The sequence below is a fragment of the Ptychodera flava genome, chromosome 19 (assembly GCF_041260155.1).
Source record: "Ptychodera flava strain L36383 chromosome 19, AS_Pfla_20210202, whole genome shotgun sequence".
NCBI classification, from domain to species: domain Eukaryota; kingdom Metazoa; phylum Hemichordata; class Enteropneusta; family Ptychoderidae; genus Ptychodera; species Ptychodera flava.
This window is the reverse complement of record NC_091946.1, coordinates 20,548,543-20,554,676: the sequence shown is the minus strand read 5'-3', so window position 1 is coordinate 20,554,676 and position 6,134 is coordinate 20,548,543.

The following is a 6,134-nucleotide window of genomic DNA, read 5'->3' as shown; positions in this document are numbered from 1 at the left end:
AAGAAATACCAAAATTAATGAGCACTAATATTCATTATTTAAAGAATAGAATCCAGTCTGAGTGCTGTACGATGGATGTTGGCCGATTTTAATATCTTTGCGTCGATATAAGTGCACAGTGATAACGAGACTGGTCGCGCGAAATTTTAAATAAAGTTGGTTTCACTTATTTCGCGAGAAAGAGGTTAAATTTCGGCGGGAGAAATCAGGACAAATTCGTTACACGAGGAATGTGCCGTACTTCAAACTGGCCAGAAATAGTAGAACAGGCGGAGCGATGGCGTTGGCAGACCATAATATTTACTTTAAGGAAATTGCAGCTGTTTGTCGATGGAATTATGCCGACTCCTAGATCCCTTGAGCCGTGTCCGGATCAACGGGTATCCAATGCGGCATTCCAGGAATTATCGACGTCACTGGAGTTAGCGCGCAATGTGTGGAATCATAAAAGTGATATAGCTTCCTCCATTCTGCCGCACACGCAAAACACGACATCAGCTTCGCGCCCTTTCACCTAGTACCATGAATATCCGGCTGTGCGTACCGTACCGTGTCCATGGTCAAGTTAATTGATTAGAACTTGCTGTCAATTAGCTCCTTGCTGCCATGCAATTTTTTTATTTTTTTCTGGATACGATATTATCATCAATGAATTCTTCGTCCTTGAAAATCACATCTTGTAAATGCGCGGGAAACTTTAGGTTACACCTAAGGGGACAGAGCCTACAACTTTTAGCAATGTTTTAATTATTATTTTTGTGCTATGAAGCAAGTTTGTTTTGCTTATTCTTCTCTCCAAAGTATGATGTTGAAATGATAGGTATTAGGCTCGCATGCCAATACATGGTATACAATATGCGATATGTCACTACATAACCTGTACTCATGACTTAAAATCATTTGCTAACAGTAACATCCGACATTCCACACAAACTATGTTGACAAATATTGATCATTTTTATGTGCATTTGGAATTAAAACGAGAAATTCCATTCACAAATTACTTGAAATGCTTAAAAACTACTGGTTAAAGAGTTCACGGTTCAAAATATTGTAAATGTGATACTGCTGTTCGTTATGCGTACTACACTAGTTTTTACCACATGAACGCTATTGACTATCTCTGTAATTAAATAGTACTTCTGTTATTATTTATACTGTCTACCGTCATTTTTAAGCTAAGAGTGTTTAAAAAAACAATATCTGTATTTTATTTGTTTCCATGTCGGTTCCAGGCCACTTGAATTTTCCGTGTAAATGACTTCTCCACCGGTAAATTGGTAATTTGAAATTGACCTTGACGTAGATAACGACTGATCAGCTGATTTCGTGAACCTGCATCCAGCGCTTGGACGAAACACTAAGTTCCACAATCAGGCGTACTAGTAGTTTCAGATGAGTACTTGGTAAGCCAAAAGTAGGTGCATAATTACGTTGAATGTCGCTGCTTTAATATCTTTTCCAAATGTTTGACAGAATTCGAATATAGCCAGTGCAATCAATATTCCTTGCACCATGTAATATACTCGATAAAGTGGCACACGGCCGCATAAAATCAGCTTCCATCAAATTTTGTATGCAGATGAATGGGCTTCGTTATGAAACCTAACAGCAAAGGACATAAGCGACACGACATACAAACAATATAACATAGGCTGCCTCTGTGACCTGTTGTTCTATATCTAAGAAATAGACATTAGTTTCATCATCTTCATATATTTTTATTTGTTTGTTTATTTATTTATTTTAAATTATCATTTCAACATACGCAGAAAAAAAATATTCCTCCATAGTGGCAGCCATACCTCGAAAAGACGAAACGAAAATAAAATGCAGCCTACTATTCTAAACTTCTTTAATGCATGGTGTGACAATCTGAGAGGGTGGGTTTCGCTTCGGAAATACTTGCAATAATATACTTAAATACACTTTTCTTAGACTCATAAATATGATGGTCAGACTTTATGTACGCCTTGTGCATCAAGAAGGTATATTATAACTGCGTAAAAGTTTACATCGATTACGGCTATCGGTCGGGTAAAAACAAAAGTTTTAAATGACACAGCCATCCGGCTAGATTGTTGTATTGCGTCAAGGCCCGGCAATGTGCACGTGCTTCATTCTAATGTCAACACAGCGGGAAAGTATCAACACAAGTTACTCGGAAAACAGCAGCATAAATGTCACTTATAAATCACTGATGTTCGTTATCAAAAGTCACTGTCTTTTACTTTGACGCGAGGACATGCATTGCACACCCCATACAGATACACGCAATTCAAAATTGACTCTAGAGAAGTAGTGTATAGTTATATATCTGATGTTAACACTTTTTTTCTTGTTTAATATGTCGGAATAAATAATTTAAACACAAAAAGTTGTGAAAATTTTGCTTAATAAAAAGTAAATCACAATTGTTACATGGTATTCTGGGTAAAAAATTTCAAAATTGTCAAAACAATTCATTTTAAAGCCGTCCTATTCTAAATACACAAATTAATATTGCTAAAGTTGGTGTTCCTCAGAAACAGCAGTATCTGAGCTTTCCAAAAATGTAAGGTTTGTGCTATTTCATGCAAGTTTACTCAATTTAGGGGAGGATATAGTACCCCCTACCCCTACCCATTTTTCGCCATTTTTTGCGGTACATACAAATCAAAAACCAGTGCAGACAGGTAGTGCATCCCAAAATATCCAATGTTAACATCTTTTTTCTAGTTCAGCAGATCCCAAAGAACAAAAAAATACCCATGTAGTAGGTTTATGGGGGGGGGGTGCACGGTGGGCCCCTCCAGCCCACGGACTATTAGCTTTGTTTCTTTTAGACCACTGTCCTTGATTTATGTGAGGTGTAAGCAGAGAAAGAGCCGGTGATCACGGTATGTTATATTTATGTGCGTGTATGTGTGTAGATGTTTGTGTTTGTGTACGAGTGCGGACGTGTATGAATATATTTTTAACCTTGACCATAGTACTGGGCAAACTGTTCAGAACATATTTCACAGAAACAGAAGCAGAGGGAATAATATCCACATATAATTCAATGAAGTATGAAATATAAATACATACAATAAATCAATATAAAATATATCTCATATTTGTATAAAGGTCAACCTCTTCCTCATAAATTGAATACAATATACAGAGAAGAGAAATGAAATTAAAGTGATAGGGGAAATTGCGACGCTGGTATTTGTTGAAAACGGTTCCGTTTGAATAATGTTCATTTGTTTCCTGATTCTACCACAAGCATCAGCGATGGGGGCTGATATTTTGAGTGACGCCAGTCTAAATGCTGTATTTCTATTCAGTTGATGGAACGGGAGTTATTTTTAGGAGAGAAGACATCTGAGATGTACCGTCTACCCTGCCGCGCATAGCGTTCGTGTTCCATTGACTGTTAGAAGGTTCAGCGGAAATAGCCGCACGAACTCGACATGATCTTCTGCAAATTGGAAACAATTTTACGCATGAAAGGATGTGTGATCTCATTAATTGCCTGTATGATCGAGGATAAGAAATGCGAGATACGCGTGAACTCTCACCCACTGAAGGGAAAGAAGCCAGCCGTAGCGATTCTAACAATGTATAAAAGTTATTGTACGTCGGCATTTTATGTCGTTCTAGTTACGACTGTCGCCGGAATAGCTAGCCAATTCTTTGGAGAGTCATCCGATGAGGACGCTTATGTGCACTTATCGTTCGTAAAGTCAAAAATTTCAAATTATGTCCAGCGCGTTAATGCGCCAAAATTTCATTAACTTTCCGTAGGCTGATAACTTGTCTCACTCAATTGACGAATTCGGGAAAAAATACATCTTAAATAAAAATCAGGATTTCCTTACTGGAACTGGCTATTACTGAACGTCTGCGCACAACCTATGGGAACAAATCATTTATTTTACGATTGCATATGCCACAGAAAGTTAAAATTACGACACTGCCAATTTGCGGGTCGGCTCAGTTGCCAGGCAACCGGTTCAGATGTGTGTGGATAAAGCGATACTAGATGCACGCTCGGCCTACTCACTACCAAATGTTCGATCGAGTTCGTTTGTTTTAAAATCATGTTTGACAACATCTTACTTTAAGCCTCTGTGTAACTAATCTGCAGGACTGTAAAATACGAGACGTCAAAACACGGCAATCAATTTTGTAGTCGACCTTGTCTTAATTTCCCTCCATTAAGCTTCCGTCCACAGCAGATGTACAGTCTAATGCCACGCGTTTACAGCTGAAATTTGCTCATTCTCAAACGTCTCTTTTAACTTGTCTACTACATATTTGATCATTGCCCGCTGTGACGTCATATCCTTCAATATGACCGGCCATGAATCTTCAAATCGCTTCCGTGTAAGAGGACATTCACACCCAATATATGTTGACAAGTGATTTCTCTGCTGCTGAGCATGCAAATTCTATCATCAGCTCGCGGTGAAATTCTTTATTCTCCATCACACAGAGTAGCATGAGAAAAACAAAACGGAGTGGGTTTTGTTCTTTCTGGCGGTTGCCAAGGGAACTCATATTGGGGGCGGGGGTGATGAGAAGGTTAGCAATGGGGAGAGGGCCAGTGTATAATTTTCCTTTTGAGGATTAGCGATAGGGAGGGGAAATAATTCACAATCCCATTGCGAACGGCTGTCACCTACTCCCCCCCCCCATTAGAATTTTGTTAGAATAGCATATTTCTATCTCGAAACACATGTGCTTAGAATTTCTCGGAAATTGGCTAGCTGACTGTCCTTTAATACAGTATAACCCTCTCATCCAGCAAATAAATGGTAAATTGATTACCGCTAGAATCAACGTCTCTCCTTTTCATCTCCTCGTCGGTTCAGCATTATCATAAGGAAAGCATTTACAAAGAACTACACAGCTATGTTGTGATACTTACTTTAGATTGTTTTTTGATTTTGTTAGAGTTCGCTGTTTTTTTCGAAGCAAAATATAACAAGTGGTAGGCGTCACATCAAACCCTGTTCCAAGACCTAATTTAAATTAGATACCTTGAAATCACATCATCTTAAAAACTGTTTATCACTTCACTGCATGCCTCGGACACACTTTGGCATGTACCTTTCCGTCACGTCAGTGGAACGGCGTAGAGCAATCCAAATATGAAACAAAATTGGCGTTTGCCCTGAATTCGTTTGCTTTATGAAGATACGTCATTTACAGAGTAACCACTAAACTAAGGGATTATTTTGTGCGCACTCGATTTCAAATACAATTAGAAATCTGGTTCCTGTTAACCTGGGAGAGATCCAATCAGACGTTGAGGGCGAAATGTATGATATCTAATAGGATTAAAACAACAAGTCACTTCAGATTTTATCTTCGGATGAGATCAAACAAAAGCAAAATAAAATCCGAAGTGACTTGTTGTTTTAATCCTGTTAGATATCATACATTTCGCCCTCAACGTCTGATTGGATCTCTCCAATAAAGTCACTTCATGAATACTTCAGAGTAAGTCCGGTAATGACCGGGCTAACTCTGAAGAGTTTGGTATAGGCAGATCACGAATTTCACCGAGTGATGGCGCCATACATTTTAAACCAACTCAGTACATACATTAGCCCAACTCCGCCCATGGGCCGGATCTTCGAGTTGCAGACAACAAAATTTCTGCATAACTATCACTCTTATGGTTTGAACGTAGTCAGAAAGAAACAAGTTTATGTCTGTTTGCGTATTCTTCTAAATATTGGAAAAAAACAAGCACATATCTTCGGCTTCAATCTCGTTATCATTCACGACGTTTTCCTTACCAATACTAGGACATGCAAAAAGTGCCACACGAGAAAAAGCGTTCAATTAATCATTATTACATGAATTCTAGTGACCATTACAGCTCAATTGAACTCTTTCATTTTCGTGATATGTGCTGTTTTCATTGCTCTTTTATTTGGAGGGGCACGTTTACAGCGAATTCGAAACCATTACACCTCGGTGCCAAAGAAGATCACAATGAAATGTAATAAAACTTCAAATGGGACGACTGTATTCAATAATATTTTTTTAAATGAACAACATGGTTTATAGTTATGAGGCTGATGTTGTATTTTTATGTAATTTGTAGTTTATTATTTCTAGTTAACATGCGAATAGCCTATATGCTTTGATTAAAT